This window comes from Lagopus leucura, unplaced genomic scaffold (assembly GCF_019238085.1).
Source record: "Lagopus leucura isolate 7727_CA_CO unplaced genomic scaffold, USGS_WTPT01 Super-Scaffold_100004, whole genome shotgun sequence".
Taxonomy (NCBI): Eukaryota; Metazoa; Chordata; class Aves; order Galliformes; family Phasianidae; genus Lagopus; species Lagopus leucura.
This window is the reverse complement of record NW_024962264.1, coordinates 5,964,826-5,985,769: the sequence shown is the minus strand read 5'-3', so window position 1 is coordinate 5,985,769 and position 20,944 is coordinate 5,964,826.

The window sequence follows — 20,944 nt, the reverse complement described above, 5'->3', positions numbered from 1 at the left end:
TAGAGGTCATAATTTTGTAAGTAAGGAGCATGTGTGGCAAAAGTCTGACACATTATTACACTCCCCTAGCACTGTGGTTTTCATCATTTCTTTGAAATCTGTACCTTTCAAGTACAGTTCATTAACACTGATCAAAGCACATATCTTTCCAATAAAGTCATTTCTTCCTTGTAATCTTTTGTAGATATTTTACTTCATGTAATATTTTGGTTGTTCTTTCTTGAAGTCTCATTTTTAATTTGTGGCTACGGACAGAAATGTCACAGTATATAAATGACATGTTGGTGTGCTATATATATCTTCTTTCAACAACATCTATAGCAAGTTTCTCACTTTACAAGTCAAAACAAAATCTTTATAACTGCCAATACTGTACTTTCGAACTGGTGCCTCCAAAGTCAGCGGTTTGTCTCAGTGCACTTCCTGCGCTAAAATACAGCATTTATTTGTGCTATATAAGACTAACTTTCTGAACTATTTTCTAAGCTTACAATAAAGATATTGAATGTACAAATCTCAGTAATGACCAGTGAGTTGTACCTCCATAAGTAGCTAGGAATTTCTTCTTTACACGTCAGAAAGACTGAAATCTGGCTGTTTAACCCCTACATCACATATTGCTTCCTGATGAGAATGTTAGTGAAAAACATCCATGTATTTTAGAGTGAAATTTCAGCAGTTTTTAGGAACATGATAAATGTTGTGAAGCGACATCTTCAGTAATAGAAAGGTTTTTTGTGTACATATTTGAACTTGGTAAGATCAGGTCAAAGGTGACAGCAGCATCAGAGTGCAACATTCTGGACTGTATGATAATAAAAGTGCATTAGGAAAGAATAGAGATTGAAAAACATGCTGTGAGATGAGTACACCTGTCACTAATTTCTTCTATAAAACTAAATCTGTTGCCATTTCTGATTAGGGAAGGATTTTCAACTTCTAATTCCATACATTTTCTGCTGATTTCAGTGGCACTGCTGATATGTATAACAGTGCAGCTCTGCATTAGAAAACATAAGCAGGGCTTGATTTGTTCTCACTTCTATTATTCAAAGCTACTTAAAGTTTCATTATTAAGAAAGAGGAAAAAACACCCTTCCAGGCATATACTAAAGCTAAAATTCTGTGAGTCCAAAGAACTCATTAATTATTTATTGTAGGTAGAAGACCAATTTGGTTTTAAATGGAAAAATTTACTTACGTGGGAAATGGAAATATTTAATTATATACTTCACATAAATATTTTGGTGCTTCCTGAGCAATGTTTCTATTGGGCTTTTTCTTGTTATGTTTTACATATGATAAAAAGAATGTTATTTCGGCATGCCGTGAAGTATATTAACCCATAGAAGAGCAGGTAATACTTAAAATGCAGTATCTGCAAAATGTATATTTACATTATATTTACATATTTATATATCTAAAGAATTGTTATGTCTTATAAACCTGTGGGTATGAAAAAATACAAAGACAGATACAGTAACAGGATATATTCAGTAGCACTGATTACAGCTAAGACTGAAAATATTTCAGTGATAATCCCATTTTACCTTGCTAATAACTTCCTGAATATATCTCATAAAGATTTCCCATGCATGTTTTCTGCCTCAAGAACTGTTATTAATTGCTACTGTGGAGCTTGAAACAAAAAAAATTGGTCTTCTGTTAAGAAGAGGTTAAGAAGAATAAAGATAGCCTCCATCCTTTAAAAGAAAATATTAATTACATCTTCAAAACAAGTTAAAAAGAAAAAAAAAAAGTTAAAGTTTTAGACTTCAGGAGTGAACTGAGCATACTCTTAATTGAAGAAGTTCGGGATGGAAAATAGATCGCCTAGATCACCATGATGTTTTCAGATGCACACATGCTGGCATAGCATACTACTACATTTTTGAAGCATGACCAAGAGGTATTCAACCAGCAATTATCTCAGTGTTATAGGATACTTACAGCTCTGGTGCCCTTTAGAGAAGGGCACCCTAAGCGCTAACCCTTGCCTCCTTCACACAGAAAGCTGTATGCATCACTTGAGGAATTTCCTTCTCCTTTGCTGTTCCCCTTAATTTCAATAGGACAGTGACATAGAATGGCTAAGACTTCAAAATGAGAGTAGCTGTGATGTATCCAGACATTTAATTTATGTCTCCAGAAACTGATGGAGTTTTTATGAAGTTGTATCATGCTTTGTTGGAAGTCCAGTGGTTTCCTGAACCAGAGCAAGGTTTGCACACTCTGATCTTTTTCTGGGAGTAGAAAAAACAGATGGATCAGCTCTCCAGAACTGAAGAGACTGAAATAAAGCCCGAAAATATGACAAGCCAATTTTATTTTTAACAATGCTTCTATTTTCTTTTTCTGGTTTTGGTGCTATCACATATAAAGCTCTTGACAGCATATTAATGCAGTGAGAAGCTTTCCTTTCTAAGTTTTGATCTTCTGAATTTGGTATCTTGCTGGTCCAGCACAAGGGAAATCAGCACCAGAAGATGATTACTGCAGGTGAGGGAGCAAACTCCCAGTATCAGAAATACTAAAATAATAAACTGTGCAAATTCAAGTCAAAGAAGGGCAAACTTACTCACTAGACGGGACGGAAGGTACTTGCCATCCCTGATCTGCAGAATGCATTTAAAAGAAAAAACAATAATCACAGTACCTCTTTGTAATTTGGGTTCTCATTTTTTATTTTTATTTCAGATATGGTCTTACATACACCTCTTGAAAAGGTATACAGGATAGATGCATGGAAGCTGTTCAACAAGGAAGACAGGACAGAGAATCCATACTTATTAATACATTTACTTCAACAAAGCCAGTGTTCTTATATATCACACAACTGCTATATCCAAGTAAATACTTAGAAAGAGACCTTGCATTTCGAAAATAAACCTTCCCTCAGAGACCCTGACAGTGCACATAATGTAAAATACCAGTTTCACGGAGAACTTAGAATGGGCCTCCACAATGCAATAGATGACTGCCTTACAGATTTCCCTAGAACAGCAGCCTTTCCCTCCTGATCTATGACACAGGCATGGAGATTCCAGTACTTCTTACCTGATGTGGAAATGACAGATGTGAATTTTAACTTCAAGATAAAAAACTGAGAGCTACATGCAGAACTTCATTCACAAATCTCGCCTTGCGAACAGAAACATGAAGAAGAGTTGCAGCCATATCAGCAGTGTCTTAACTGGTCAGCCACATTACCAGAACTGACAAAAAGCAAAACAGAAATAACTCTTCTCTTGGGCATCTGCTGGGCTTTCCTACTGCTACAGTGAATATCTTTCCATAGATTCAGAACACCCAGTCAGAGCACTGAAGCCCAGCGCACCTCAGTGAAAGGACATAAACACACCATCTCATGCTGTTTGTAGTAACACTTGGGGAAAAGAAGCAGACGTGATATTTTCACTAGTCCATTTGGCTTGTAGAAAAAGACATACAATTTGAAATCCAATTTTGATAATATTCAGAAATCTGTAAATATATGCTGAAAAGTTAAACAAAAGTATCAGGATTTATTTTCAGCCTTTCTGCTTGCTGTATTGAGTGCCATCACACCTTATATTTTATTATACACATATGTCTCTTTAGAGCATTGTCTCTCTATTTCTTGTAAATGGGAAACAGCTCCTTCTAAGTTATTATTTTATTGATACAGTGCTGTAGGTGTATGCAGCAAACGTCAATAGCTTTGTTTCAGTAGAGCTATTTACTGTGTTGTTTTTTTTTTTTCCCCCTCAAGTGATTTCCTCATGTCATGCTTACCTAATCATATTTTCTCTGATCACACACCTTGTATAATTGAGACACTAAATGCCTTGTGTCTTTTGTTCTTGAAAAATACCACTTTCAAGATGCTTTTCAAAAGGATCACTGTTCATTTTTCCACTGCACTACTGACTACTGCATTTATTCAGGTCTGTGCACAGCCTTTACAAGAAACGCAAGGAGGACCCTTTAGGACAGAAGAGTTGCTTTTGGCAGAATCATTGGTGCTTTTCAATATTTTATGATGGAGAATAAATGGGCTCATAAGGAGGACAATTTGTTTTGCCTTTCCACACATTACAAACCAGTCAGAGTAAATATAATCTAAGTCATTATACAATGGGATTTCGTAATCATGATGATCTAAATAATTCACCTGTCAGACAATAACAGGGGTCCCTTGCTGTGACCAGACTATTTAAGCAGCACTATGACATAAGCAAAAGGAACGGCAATTACCTGAACTGCCAAGAATGGTTCAAGAACCTAAAAGCTTCAGGCTGCTGACAAAAGATCAGATGGCAGGTAAGAATAGATCTATAAATAATTTAAGTAAGCGAACAACAAAAGAAAGCACATGACAATTAGGTCAGAAAGAAGCCATTATGCAGATTTCATATTAACTAGACTATTAGAAAATAAGAATAATGAGAACAGGAATAAAGTTCTAAACATACTAAATGATGGAAAATTAAAAGTGGCCGGTGGATTTGTATTGTCTTTGACAAATCCATAGCACATGAGACCGACTCTGCCTTTGTTTCCTTCAGAAACAAGGCTTATCATACTGTCAATACATTTTTGTTCCTGTGATGTACATATTATCTCATAATTTGATATAAAGGTTAAAGTAATAAAGATAATTAAGCTCCTATAAAACTCAAGGAAGCAGCCTGCAAAATAAAAATTTGATAAGTTCCCCAACACAGGTTTCATCTTCTGTTTACACCTCATTAACCACATGAGATCCTTCCAGGGCAGAGCACATATAAGTAATGCAACTATAGAAAAATTTCAACTGGAGATGACAATTCTTGAGACACCGAGGCCAGCCAACAACTAACAAACTAGTGGCAAACTAGGATTGTTAGTACTTCACAGGACTTAAGCCTACTCCCTCTATGACATTTACCTTTTCAATTTGAAACTCATCTTTCAACTTCTTAGAATGATGCCTATTTGCTGACTCTTCTGTAGAGTTTTCTGTTCCCCACATGGCCTCTACTCCAGGGTCTACAGTAATAGGACGAGGGCAAATGATTTCAAGTTCAAAGAGAGTAGATTCTGGTTAGATATAAGGACAGTCTTTTTACAGCGAGGGTGGTGAGGCACTGGAACAGTTTGAACAGAGATGTGATGGATGCTCCTGAAGACTTTCAAGGTGAGCTTGCATCAGATCCTGGGCAATTTGACCTAGCTGTGCATCTCCCTGTTCATTGCAGGCAAGTTGGACTAGATGAACTTTAGATGTCTCTTCCAACTCGAAGGATTCTGATTGTACAGGATCTTCCTTTCCTAGAAAAACAGCTAGCAGTCTCCATTCAACTGATACCTTAGAGGCTTCCTTCACAGTTTACTTGGAGAAAAACCAAAACAAATGAATAATAAAACAAAAGAATAACAAAAATCTAGTCTCTGACACCGAGTTCCTCAAAAACAGCAACTATTAAGATCAGTAGAATAGCAGAAGCTACAGAACTATCTGTAATTTGCTGTGCTCCTTTTCATTACTGGTTATCCTCTATCAAATGCATTCCTTGGGTCAGCATTTTTTATTACAGTCTGCATGAGAAAAAGAGAGTAGCATGTCTCAAAGAGTGATTTGGGAGCAGAGAAACTTACTCAAAACATGGTTCAAATTTTACATAGTGTCTATGATAACCATCTTTCACACATAGGGTGGTGACACACTGCAACAGGTTGCCCAGAGAGGTTGTGGATGATCCATTCCTGGATGCATTCAAGGCCAGGCTGGATGTGGCTCTGGGCAGCCTGGTCTAATGATTGGCAACAGGGGGGATGAAACTAAATGATCGTTATGGTCCTTTTCAATCCATACCATTCTATGATTCTATGATCTAAATTTATCAGGCTATATAAATGTAACAGAAAACTGTATCGCACTTCAGTTATAGTGAGAACTTGAAACTCATGCTGTTTTTCTCAAAAGAACATTGCATTTTGTTTTGTTTCAACCCAGTGCTTTTATCATTGCTCACACTCTGCGCAGCACATGACAAAGACAGCTACTACATTCCTCAGCTAAGAAGGAGACCATTCATACAAAATTAGAACATAAATTCAGATCCTTTACAACATAAAATTAAACCTAAGCTGAAAAATAAAAACAGAATTCATCCACAGATTAAATAAACACATGCCCTGTTTTCACTAGTTGTGATTTTCCTAGCTACTACAGGATACACTATATATAATCCCATAATACTCATTAATAACAAAGGTAAACCAGTAGAACAGTTGCCTCCCAATCACTCAAGATGCTTTTTCTTTATTTCTTTGAAAGGAGATGTTCTTCATACAACAAGTTCATCTCCAGCAGGTGGGGAAGGAGGTAACAGGAACAGACCAAATGGGTTATTGACAAAGTAATGCTGCAGCCAGCAGACTGCTATTGACTGAGACGCCACCCATCTGGTGGCATCCAAATGAGTATAACACCACTGTACTTCTTTCAAAATCAGCCCTGTCTATTCAGTTCAGAAATGAAAAGCTAAGGATGTGCCCTCTCACTTTTCTTCATCTCCTGGGATTTATTCCTCAACAGGATTGGCAGAAAAAAAAACAACAAACAGTGAGATTTATCTGATACAGTGGCAGATTGAGCTACTGTGACTCCAGTATACCATTTGTAACATTTGTCTAAGCTAAATGCTTTCAATCTAGGAGCAACGTAATGAGGATTTTAATTAAACTTTCCAGATAAGCAGTCCCTATTATTTCATCCTCACCTATCTGAGAAATCATCTACCTCACTGCGATACTTGCATGGATCTCAGTAAAAGCAGCATACATTTCCTGAGACTCTGCAATACCTTTGTGTTCTGTATTAGCTTCAGCTCATAGTCAGGAAGTTCTTGCTGGTTAGTATTGCCATTAAACTGCCTCCTGCTGTATTTTGGTGTGAATGGCAAAAGGGTATGGATGAGCTACGCAGATATTCAAAGAAAACATGGGAATTCCTGGTGAGACAGACGTCAAGATGAACAAAGTTGTTTTTCACCTATTCCTTTTTTTTCTCCTGCTGTTAATCACTGGTGGCTCTGAAGAATAATCTTTCCAGTTGCTGAAAATGGCTGCTGTGATCTCTCTAAGAAGTCTTACTATGTACTTCATAGTGTGTTTGTTGCTTTTCCCACAACTCTTCCCTTTAATGCCTTATAACTAAATAATGTCACCAGGTATATGGACATAGCTCCCACTGGCTTAAAAAGCAAATAAAGAAGGAAAATTTATTTCACCTATGTAAATGAATCGTTATCATGCTATGCAGTACTGCAGATACTAAGGAAGTTACGCTAGCAAAACTCTTTATAGAAGGCAATTCTGCCTAATGCAAAAAAAGAAAAATGACAGAAATTGTGAGGAAGGGAATAGGAGTGCACATTTACTCCTTTAAAAGGTTGCAGTCATAAAACCAGCACTTAATTCAAGAAGCTAGATACTAAGTGCAATAAGCTGAATATTAAAATAAAGTTTATTTGGTAGTAAAATGATGAACTTTAAGAGTGCACTGAACCGTGTGCTTTGTATACACACATTAAACCAAACACCTTTCAGTTAAACTAATGCTGGAGGTATGATTCACAGACAGAAAAGCAAGAAAATGCCCAAGATAGGCTAGAATTAATGATCTGGGGATACTAAAACACAGGTTTTATGACACAGCCTATTGTTTCTAGACCAATTCTGTATCAAGATTGTCAGCTAAGGACTCTCTGAGGAAAATAGCATGACTGAGGAAAGAGACTTTCTATTAAAGACATTATATTATAAAGACACTTTCTATAAAATTTGTATTTTGAATCGCTACAGCTTTTCTAAGCTTCAAAACAGCATGCTCACATGAAGAGTCTGATTTCAGATCATCATCTGCCTGAGCAGTTTGAAAACAAGATGTTTGTTGCAATCATCATGTTCACCTTTTTTAGTTAATCAAAAGATAAGAGAGATTACAATTATTGCACATTTACTTCCCACCCCCTCACTCCCCCCCCCCCTCACCCACTTAAGAATAGTTTGTTAATCTTTTTGCTCAAAGCAGCTTCTCCCTGCAGACAAAGTACAGCATTCATTAGAGCATTTCATTAGGGTCTGGTATTGCTCTAGATGACCTCATTCTCTATTACTGCATCTACTGAGGCTTTTTCTCTTCCCTTCTTGCTTGTGTCCAACCTTCTCAACCAGCACTCTTATTCATACTTAAAATTCTCACCACAGACTCACCTACAGAATTCCAATTCTCACCTACTGCACCTATGGAATGTGCAGAAATAATTCAGTATAATATTTCATATACTCTTCCCTAGGCATTTGCCTGTGATCTCCATCAGAGAAAGGCTAGCAGAGTAGATGGCTCTTCTCTTTTTACCAATTTGGCCTTTCATATATTCTTATGAATATGTGAACACTGAATGAAGGCACTCATACCACATACATACATTTCTTGATGCTGTTGTGCAATGAGCCTTGCTTCTGGGAAGAAGGAGAAAGTGCCAGTGCTGAGATACCTTAAACAAAGTTGTCTCTTGTTCTCCCATCTTTCTTCCACAATAATGTTCCATTTCATTTAAACAAACTATTAGGAATGCTTTCCTCTGATGGACGGGAAACCCGCCATTGCCTCTTCAAGATGCTAAAATACATTTATTCTTAGAGACACCTTTGTGCACAAGTGTCCTTAACAGTTGTAGTTGTAACAGAATAACTTGTGGGTGTTCAGGAGCAGTGATGCATGTGGGTGAGCATTTGTCTGAAAGATCACATCAAGTGATCTTCAACAGAAACAAATTGTCTGAAAGCATTTTACTATTAATTGCTTCTTCCTGATACTCGTTGCACTTGTCTGAAAAGTTTCTAGATTAGATGCCTACTAATTGAGCATTCAGGGCAAGTTTTAATGTGGCATCAAAATTACTGACACGTTGGACAGTAATTTAAGCACCAGTAAACTTGGGAATAGTCAGGAGTTAATAAATACATGCCTAATTATACAGTGGATAAGAAGCAGTACAAAGTTCTGTTATTCTTTTGTTATTCTCTTGTTTATTTTTTCATCTTCTATGCCTACAGCAGGAATTGTGTAACTGGGTTCTCCATCTCCATTTTTCAAGATTCAGTCCTAATATCACCTCCAGGGCTCTTTAAAAAAAAAATTATCAAAATTATCTTATTTCTGATATTTCTTCAAGAAAGGAGTATTTTTGGAGAGGAAGAATAAGAAGACGCTCAGTGTTGGGTATTTCCAATCACGTGGGTAAGACTAGCACATTTCCTACACATAAGGCATATTTCAGTTGTTATGCCTCAATCTCTGCCATAGACAGACATATTGTTCAATATTTCTAATAATGAACTGGTGTTAGGGCATCACAACACATACTGTAAAACAAAAAGCATTACAGAGAAAAATAGCTTAGCTGGCAAAGCGTACTCTGGAGAGAATGGCAGGACACACTTCAATCAGCAATCCCAAAGGAAACCACTGTGGAACTTCCATACATAACAATAGGCTATCAATGTCAAATAATAATAATAAAAAAAAATAAAAAAATAAAATAAAAATCAACAGTTATAATTTACTTTCACTGCAAAGTTGTCTCTCCAATAAATAAACCATCTTTTACAATAAACTTTGGATGTCACCCAGATAATAGGTTCCAAAGAAGTGATTGTTTTTCAGTGCAGACAATCCCAGGTTTTATTGGGCCCTGACATTATCAAGTATGCTTTAACTCCAAATCTCATTATTTGTATCATGTCCCTATTAAAATGTTGACAGCCATGGTTTTCTTTTACGTTTTTAGTGCCCTCCATCTAAACAAACATATTCCTCATAAACTGAGATGACAGGATCCTAAAACCAGCTCTAATTAGATTAATCTTACCCTTCTAATTTAAAAGTCCAAACAGCAGTCTATCATCTCATGCAAATTACATCAAATATGCAAATTACATCAAATATGAAAAAAAAACTCTGTATTATCAGACCTTATTATTATTAAATTCAAACTACCACAAATGTACAGCATTTTCAACCAGATAACTGCACAAAAGTTCCAGTATAAAATAAAAAATTACAAACAAGTCCACAGTATTCAGATTTGCACTTGCTCTAGCAGTCATCCATCTAGTCACTATGAAATGCAAAAATATTAATGAAATGAAATCAAACTGAAGAAAATATAGTTTAATTTGAAACGGCTCTGCAATCACTCCGTACAAAGGAAAATCTCTTTTATCCTTGGCTTTGATGAATCTGGCCTGTGATCTTCTGTGTATCTAAAGATGATCAAATTGAGCAGAAAACCCCATGAATCCTCATACAGCCCTATAACTGATGTCCTTAATGAACACAGTATGAAGTATTTAGACCATCTTGAGGACAACTTCCATCTAGTCCCTGATACCTTCAAAGAGCTTTTTAGTCAAGATGCACTTTGGCCAGCTATTGAAGCACTCAACTATTAACATCCCCTTCTATGAAACACTTCACTTGCATATTCAACCACATCTAAGGCTATTTCTATCACTGGAAAGGGTTTGGTTTATGTTTTTTTCCTATTTTTTCCTTAATTTTATTTACTATTACTGCTGTTATGACAGTTTTACAGATGAGAGCTAAAGGGAAGTAAAGAAGCAACAAAGTAATAATTGTCATATGAAAGCAGTATTTTTAGTACTTCTGCCTGTATTTCTATTACCAGCAATAAAATCACACATTTTACCTGAGCATTAATTTTTCACAGAACAAAATGAGTAGATTTAACAGAAAGAAGCAGAACAGAGACAAGCTGAGAGACCCTGGGCAATGTATCCACTATTGTGAAGCATTCTCAACTTCCACAGCACGCTGCCTTTACAAGAGATGCAGCAGGGTTTGAGCACTGCTTTCAGGGCCCAGCACGTTTGTTTCCATTCACTGCCAGCACTAATAAGCTCTCACAGAGCAGGGAGCTACTGCCCTGTTAGGCTCTTTGTGCACATGCCCTATAATGCAGCTCTCCAAAGCCACACGTACCGCCCATCTGAACTACATGCCCAATAGCAGGGGCTTGCAACTGGGCTAGGATCACATGCCATGTTTTAGGCTTATCATTGGCTGCTCTGTGAAAGTCTTTGGGTTTCACTTGATGCAATAACTCCACTTGTTTCATCATTTCTTTCTCAATTTCTACCCTCTCCATTCAAAACCTGTCTCATACAAACCCTGGGCTGATATTAATCAAATAAGTATTCCCCAAAGGTGAAATGTTATGATCTGTGATTACACAGATGGCACTTCTCAAATTTCTATAATGAAAATAATGCTTTGACATGAAATTTGGTTTTAAGTAAAACATAAAAATAGCATCTCAGAGGCAACACAGAACCATAAAAACAACAACAACAAAAACAGAAAGTCTGTAGATAGAATTTCCTCTGAAAACAGAAGATTCCTTGGCTCAGTAATGCTCTCACGTCAGCAGGGTATCACAGTGAGATGAAGATCCCTATCATCTTAGAGAAAGTTTTGTGCTGACTTGGAGTTTTGTATATACAACTATTTTCCCTTCTCGTAAAGCCACAATGGCACATTATAAGTAATCAGTATTTAATATAACACCTTCAATCAAGTATCCTATACGTAATTTTCTTCATGACATCTCCTTTTTCATAATGTTACCTTTTTGTTCTTTTTCCACCAGAGAAAAAGATATTCAGTACTGCTTTTAATGTGTGCAGAGAGGGTTTTCCATTTATCCAGTACAGATATACATAAAATCTTTGCAAAATCTATGCAAAAATGACATTGTCATTTATAGTGAGAGACCTGCTCATTAAGCTACAAAAGAAGGGTAACAGGACATATGTTCTCGGGAATATCATTTCCTGCCAAAGCAGACATCTACCTTTAGACACAGGTAGAGCTGTGAACAGTCTCTGCAGCTTGAACTGCAAAAGAGTAAGACAGGAAACACAGCCATTGAGGGCAGGAACTCCAAAACTGTCACTGATGGAAAGAGTCGGCAGGAGCAGAATCATTGCTAGCTTAACTCAATTCACAGATTTGCTAATCCCAAAAAGTAAAAACTCTACAGGCCCTTTCTGTGAAAAGAAATATATAATTACAATGCATGCTATGTTATTTGCTTAGAAGTAATGCTAGCAATCAATAAAGAAAGTGTGTCATTTTTCATGCCTTTTCAAACTTGCAAAATAAATGAATTCTACTGATGGATCCTTGCAGGCTTTTTATTTATTATGTGTTGTACAACCTTTGTATGGTCCTTGCTTTCTGGGTAAGAGGAGATATTACAGAAAGCGTTGTTGAATTCAACTGGAGTTTTAATATAGTCTCACAGTCCTAAATAACTATAAGGACATATTTCAGGATGGATGGAATATAATGCTTTTTAGCAAGAATTTCATCTAGAACTGTCACCTGCTGCTACAGAATATCCTTTTAGAAGAAAAGGAAAATACAGGAAATGTAAACAGCATTTGTTGTGCTTCACTTTTAGTAGTGGAAGTCAAGAGCGTAATGCTTATTCAGGCCTTTTATTTTCCAAAATAAATTTTGATTTTTCAACAGAACAGTTACATATGAATATAGTTTGCATTGGCTTCTGTGATGTCACTTGCAGGGCACAGTAGAAAGTGTTACTAAAGAAGGAATACTACTGAAGAACATCAGTCTTAATCAGCAGTTATTTGGAAAATAGCTATTAAGTAATGGTTACCAGTGTATGCCACTACAAAAAACTTAAAGAGCCTCAATCTGCATATGCCTGTTTACTCCCTCCCTTCAGACCTTCCTGATTGAATATGGCAGCCACACTAAATTCTATGCTCTCAAGTGTTCTTGGCATCCATGCTTCTAGGTAGATGGGAAGAGACTAATGTCATGCATTCGTATAAATTCTGTTAAAGATTAGCAATCTAACAACTGTATTATAAGGTGATATTAAAGGACAGCACAAGGACTCTTCCAAAACCAGTACTCTGCTTGACGGCTATGAGGTGCTGCAGCTGGGTGAGGAAGGCACCCTGTGAGGGTTACTATGCTCAGTCCTGCCAGGCAGCCAATCAAGTCCTGCCACCAGCTTTGTATTCAATTAACAGCACAGGCCCCAGGTGAGTTTGAAAGGCAGCTATTTCTCCATGTCACACATTGATTGAGAGGCAGCAATGAGGTGGTGGAGAAAATTGATAAAGAAACTGATACAGGGAGGGAAAAAAAAAAAAAAAGAGCATGTTGACTTCCATAATAATTTTTCTTCTGGAAGAAAAGCAATATAAAAGTTCATGAGGACATAGGCAAATGGCCACCGCTTCTTGTGTGGACTGCATCACAGTGATTCTGAGATGGTGTCTTTTGACCTTCATCCCTGCTACCTCCTTGATTTCCATTCCACAGTCTCCTGTTTTTGTTTCTTTTTTTTTTGTTTTGGTTTTGTTTTTTTGTTTTTGTTTTTTCCAGCATACTTGCACCGTTTCATTTGAGCAAATATTGTGCAAAAACAATGCTCCTTTAGTCGATTTTAAAACAGTGAAGGAATATCAGAACACACCCTTCATAGTCCACAACTTACATAAAAACTTGTTTCTGTTCAAAAAAGGAGTAACATGAATGTGCCTAAAATATTCAACTTATTCTGAAGTCTCATGAATGAAACCACTAACCTATTTACTGGTTAAAAAAAAAAAAAAAAAAAAAAAAAAAAAACACAAACACAAACATTACTTACAAAACTGAAGCTTTCCTCAATTATAATGTGATGTATTTAATAACGACAATCCTTCAAAATAATGCTTACAGAGAAGGCTATTTCTCACCTTCAGGCTGAGAAACCAAGGAATTACCATGTACCGAATGACATCTGTACATCCACCATTTTCTTCATGGAAATACTAAAGTTCTTCACTTCCTTTAGATGCATATACAAAATTCTTCCTCCAGATGCTTGTCTAAAATATTTGTGGTTAATTTTATCTAACCTCTATATTAAATCACTCAGTCTATACCCCTCTCAATTGACCTTTTTTCTAAAATAGGAACTCATATATGAGCTTAGGGTATGTCTACTGATTTTCCAGCTCACCTGTTCAGAGACAGCAAAATGTTTTGTACCCAATATTGCAAATTAAAGAAAAAAAGAAAAGTCATGACATCAGTGCTGGAAATGACTCTTGAGATCTAGGGAAGCGCTAAAAATCTATGAATGAGAAAATATACAATGAAAAAACTAAAACTAAATATGTGCTAGAGAATTTACTAGTGGTAGGACTATATAAAAGTAATGCTACTTTTGTGGAAACTTCTACTTTACCTCTGCTCAACCCTGTGGAGGGCTAAGAAAACAGGCTTTAATTTCTTGCAGGAAAGAGGGGAAAATGATGAAACAGGAAAACCAGAAGGGGATAGGAATAACTCCTGTTCTTGACAATAAGGAAAACTAAAGGTGTGTTTGTCCACATCATTTGAACTTGCAGTAATACATTTTATTTCCTGTAGGGTGACTGGGAGATGTTTCACTGGAAAATGGAATTAAAGCAGAGCTAAGAAATATGTCCTAAAATTTGTTTCAACTTCTGTAGGCAATTTTATTCAAGTTTGAATCTTGTTTGAATTATGAATACAGCTACCTTTTCTTTACACACTACTGAAGACACATTTCCATATTTCTCTGAAGGACGAAGTATTACAATCCAGTCTGCAAATAGGTCTGGAGTACATATGCTCAGCTAATATTAGTTGAGGAAAAAGAAAAAAAAAGACTAAATCTCCTTATTCAATCATTCACTGCCCAAGCCCCGGCCAAAGGCAATAGTGCCCAGGTGCTGGGGATAGTTCCTAAGACACACATACCTCAAGCAGAGTAAACTAGATTAAGAGACATCATGTCAATCTTCCATTCTACATCACGATATGAAAATATTTGAGTTAATACTGAAAGTGTTAGTTGTGAGCATCAGAAGTGCTCTTGTTCTTAACTTCCTTTTGAAGCTTTGTAATTCTCAGTATCTCATGCTGACATCTCTGTGTCAGTGGTTTATGGGATGGTTCAGACCAGTGCCATAACTAGCAGGGCAGAGGGACCCACGGGCCCGCACCCTGAATAAGGGAAACAGTGAAAAGAATAGAGAGATGGACCCAAAAACAAAACAGCAGCAATGACCTGAGGAGAAACTATTTTACTAAAGATATTGGAATGCAAGATAACATACTATAACACAATTGTATAATTAACAAATGTACACTTAGAACAGTAGCATGGTTAGGATGATAATTTACACGCATATAGTTAAAAAGATTATCATGACAGAAAGAGACAATCAAAAATGAAATGCTCACCCATGTTCTAGGCTCACAGTAGAAAACTCCAAAAGGAGGGATCTCCAAGAAGAGATTGCTTCTCAGTCACAGTCAGCCCTTAAATGGGGTCAAGGAGATGTGCAGCAGGGTTCCACCCCTTCCACTCACACAGCTGAATTGCTTCACCTGTGCTCCCAGGGCTGATTCAGTCCTCCCCTCAGCTGATCAATCAGTGATTCAGGCCATGACTCAACAGTTCCCATACAACAATATACTACAATATAATTAGAAATGAAGCTAATAAATCAAATATAATGAAAAACCGAAGGTCTTAACTCCAATGCTGAAGTGAGATGTGCAGTCAGGGCGAGCAGAAGGGAAGAGAGCGAGGTCTTGTGACATTGCCAGGTGTTTTATTTCCTCTCTGAATGTGAAGTCCTCCAGGTTATGTAGTTCTCTCCTGGGACAGGTATCTGGAACTGGAGCATTAACTTTTTAACTGCAAGTGCACTACCTGATGTAATGATGTGGAATACTGACAGCCAAACATCATAAAACCATGACTCTGATACACTACTCACTAGTACCCTTCTTGATCAAGTCAGACTTTCCTGAAACATGGAAGCTCTGAAACATGCCCATAGTTGGGTCTTAAGGCAACTGTCCACTGCTTATTTCTAAGAAAACTATCTGTGGGTTGCTTTATCTTCGCAAGAGACAAAATTCATGAAGAATTCAGCATGTTGCTCAAAAGCTGCTGAAGAATCAAGGCAAGTACAAGTGGAATAGCTTGCTCCCAATGGGCCAACGTGACTTTTCCTAAGGAAAAATGTGCCAGACTGAAATTAACAAATTGCAGCTTTGAAAATCTGAGAACTGCTCATAAATGACTCATAATATTTACACAAGTCCTACCAACTGCTCATGGCCACAGAAATTTCAACATCTGCCATTTGTGGAACCTGCGTCAAGGTTAAATTGGTGACAGACATCTGACACCGATATTCAACTGTTATTCTAAAGAATGTCTAAGGCCTTCCCTGTGTATGACTGACTTATAATTAATAAATTTTAAAACACTTGTTTTGCTCAATATCATGAGTGTAATAAAAGAAACAGATGGAACTATTTTTTTTTTATTCCTCTAAGATTTGCTATAATTTTGTTATGAAACTTAACTATGTCAAGAACAGAGATTTCGCTGTCTACATCAAGAATTCATTGACTGCAGTCAATAAAATCAAAGCCAAAGAAAATATATTCGGTTATGCAATTAGGTGGATATTTTTATACTTATGTAGACTGAACAGACAAAAGGCTTTGCAGGGACAGTAGAACATTTGAGTGTATTCACCACTTCATGCTCACTTGAGAGAAAACAAAGTAGGGAAAAATAAAATGGACTTCCACTTTGAAAGTGGGATCTACTGGGTTTCCGAAGAGCTCTAGCTAGTTTAGCTTGTTATTTCTCTCACCCCCAAAAAACCTAAATGCATTTTTGCTGATAGTCTGATAGACTGAAACTTCACTAATGTATAATGCAGTGACTCTTTCCATGTGAATTTATGCAGATAATACAAGACAATCACAAAATGTATAGATGGTTAAGTTCTTCAATCTGTGCAAGTATTTCATATGTATATCTGTATATACCTGTATATGTATAGGTAGGCATAAACAGACATGGTACCTGAGATAAACAGATGAATGCAATTCTTATTTCTGTTCAATATAACTTTCAGTTATTTAGACAACCCACTGTCTTAACCAAAATATCAAGGAAAATAAACAGAGGAGAAAAAAGGCATATTTTATGATGAATAAATATACTGAACCTTTGCAGATATATACATATGCCATGTAAATAATGAATCTGCATATGAGATGTTAAATTTCTAGCTCTAGGCTCTTTCTTCCTCATAAACATCCCTTAAGTTTTGATACCCATGAGGGGTGTATGTGACTATGTATATATGCACATATGCTGCCCATCCTTATTGCATTATATAAATGAATTATGTGGCTTTTATGTTATGCAAGAGCTTGTTCTCCCAAGAGCTCTATATGCATATTTTGTATGTGCAATGAATTACCCAGACTATTTTGCCATTGTTGAACTGCTGAGGGGGAAAATGATAAATGTTAATGAAAAATTCAATAATTTAAATAGACACTACTAAATTCAATGGGACTTCTGTCATGCTCTTCACTGGGACCAAGACTTCAGCTTTACTCTTTACCAAGCGTAGATACAAGAATGAGAAAAGATTCACTGTTATTCTCCAGTTCAATTTTTCTGTCTCCTAATTCTTATTTTTCTTCTGTACCACATGAATACTGGAACCCAGATTCTAAAGAAATTAATCCTTGTAACTTGCAAATACATCTCTCAGGACAAACTAGATTGCAATATTCTGAGCTGAGTTGAAAAACAAAACAAAACAAAGCACACACACAAAAAGAAAGGAGGAAAAAAAAAAAAGATTTTAACCCAACTGAGAAATAGGTTACAATAAGGAAGGGGAGGAATTTTTTTTTTTAAAAAAAGGCAGAGGCATGCATTACAGTGCATGCCACATTACTTCCCTTATATCTGCAGTGTTTTTTAATAACTTGAAGGGAATTTATTCCCAGAGAAGCTATATGAAGATATATTTGTTCCTGGAAGGAATTTACTGAGTAGCCACATATCTCTTAAGCCTTGTGCTTTTTAAACTTCATGCATCTAGATATTTCAGATTTGTCACATATATAAATATTTTAATCTTTTTAGCGTTTTTTGTTTCCTATCTTCAGGGCTTTCGTAAGAAGTGAAAAAACAGCATGAAAATTTCTGGTTCTACCAGAGTCTAGCAGAGTCCTCACTTGTTTACCTAACTGTATATAAGGTGCTGATCCACTTAAGGTCTAGTCTGAAACTTCTCAAGTCAGCTGAAGGAGTTCCATTTGCTGCCATAGTTTACCCACCAAACTCTCGGAAACCTTCAGCACGCAGATCATACTAGATCTCTTTTTATTCTGTCAGTATCTAATTGCAACTGCCTCTCTGGAAGCCTTGTGCTTGACGTTCCTAAAATATGCATTCCCTCATTTATTCATTAGTGCTAATTTCTTAGTCTATTTCCTTTAGAGACCAATCGTAATGCTTATATTTCAAGACTTTATCATCTGCTGAGAACGAGTGTTGACACACTGAAAAGAACTCAGAATAGTCTATGTTTTTTCATGGTGCTAGGGTCTCATAATTACATAATCTCATGCATTACAACAAACATCATGCACTAAAAGAGATGTCTTCTATTTCAAATAGAATGGATATGAATTAAGAAAAAGCTTAATTCAGTTTGCATAGATACTCATTTCAGCTAGCATTACCCAGATTTCCATAGAATAATATTTTAGGGAGTTATTCTGTATAATGCTCTTAGAGTAACGTGCTTGCATTGCACTTTATAACTCCATGTGTCATCCTTAGGCTATCTGGCACTTCCTTTTTTCCATTTTGTTAAGTAGCCAGGGCCCCGCTTGCGATATAAGGTCATTTTACCTGAGAAAGAAGGCAGAGAATAGGGCCCTTGTGTGCAAATTAAGCTAAATTCTGACCCATGCTTCTAATAGTTTTCTGTCTTCCTACATAATATTCTTCACTTCCATCATCTTCCTTTGTATTGAAATCAAGTAAAGGTAGCTTTTCAACTCTTTTCATCCATCCTGAAGTCTTCTCTTATACGACCCCCTTTGTTACTATTCAACAGTCTCTTTCTATTCTCTCTAGATATTTCTAGAATACTTTTATATTTCTTTTATTTGCCTAGGCAGTGTTGCTATATTTGACTTTATTTTCTTTGCTTCCCTTTCTTTACACTTGCTTTCTTTGCTAGCTAGATTCCATGTAGTCCTTTCAATCTATTCATGTGTTGGTTTGGGGGAGTTTGGTGGTTTTGTTGTTTTTTGTTGTGTTTATTTTTCTGAGGGTGAAATGAATAATGCAAATGGCTTTCCTGCTACCTAACAAAAAGAGCTATGTAGCTTTATGTCTGTTCTTTTATTGTTTAACCTTACCTCCCTGCAGTGAGTTGTCTTTTGATCAACTTTCCTCAGTCTTTGCTTTTGCTAAACAGCTGAATTTAATTAACTGCTGTATTTTATTAAAACATATCTTGACTTCATAGCTTAAATAGCAAGCTACGGTTTGTAGCAATCAAGCCTCTGTTTTCTTAAGAAAATGGCTTATTTGCTTTATAGTAAGAAAAGAAATTGCATGTTAAGGCAAACACAGATAATATTTATTCAAATTCATATAGCATTTAGTATTTCCATTTTCTTTCAAATAATGTAGCTTTAGCAAAGAAAATAGATATGAAAAAATGTACGAAAGCAAAGACAGCACTGTATGTAGAGTAAATGCTAAATTGTCATACAACACACCTGGCATGAATGCCAGATTTGTAAGCAGTTCTTCTTGCGATTAAAACATCTTGATACATTCCATAGCTAATATCCTATTCCACAGCAGTGTCTTTCAACTGAAATACTCAGAGTGTTTATGAATATTAAAGTAAAATATAACCTAGCACCAAATAATGTTGCTATTCAGAATTTAAATAACTGACGTGGTAGACGATGAAGTGTCTTACTCAAGATACAAGAATATTTTCCTCTTCTGTACTTACCGCCAATCTTTGCCAAAACTTACCTTTGAAGTTCATTCTTAGGAACTCACATTTGTCTCATTTCACTTAGAGTACATTCACAAACTTTCCTCTGTCCTTTACTCACTATATCTGACTACGTCCACATCACGAGTCTCTTAGCATACTGAAAAATATTCAGATATAATAATCTGATATTGGTGCATTATTCTGGAATTTCCTATATAAAGGATGTAGAATCCCTTATATAGAAATATTTACACATATGTTGGAGTAATACCCTGCAAAACTCTAGCCAGGCTACAACAAGGAAATCCTTGTTAAGGAGGAAAAGAAAACTGTATCATTTACAACATCAAAGAATAAATAGCAGTTCTCAAAAATTGCTATTAGGTGAATATATTACAAATGTAAATAGGTCAATGCATTCCAATGCAATTTGTTCAGGAATTTCTGTTTGTTTGGGTTTCTATATTTTTTTGTTGTTGTTGTTTCTTTGTTTGTTTTTAATGAAGCCAGCTAGCGCATACTGTGTAACATTTTAATTCAATTTAGAATTCAGTTTAGAAATGATTCACAGCAAGCTTTAGATTGTTATACACAGAAATGTATGCTGGTTTATTCCTTTAACAAATCTGTAGTTCAGCAGCATACAGCTGTGGATTATTTGTGACCACATATCACATATTGGCTTGAGTATTAATATCAGAATGAGATCATATGCAAGTGATGGGGTTTTCAGTTCTGAACAGTGATCATCTTCTTCACTAAGAGAATCCTTCATAGGCTTAACACTGTTTGGTGTCACACTCGGGAATGAATACAAAGTACATAATCTGCCCATACAAGTTCAAGCATTGCATAAGTCTGGATGATTAACATAGTGGAATTTTAAATTTTTATCTTTAAAAAAAAAAAAAAAAAAAAAAGAGAGAGAAGAGAAGAGAAGAGAAGAGAAGAGAAGAGAAGAGAAGAGAAG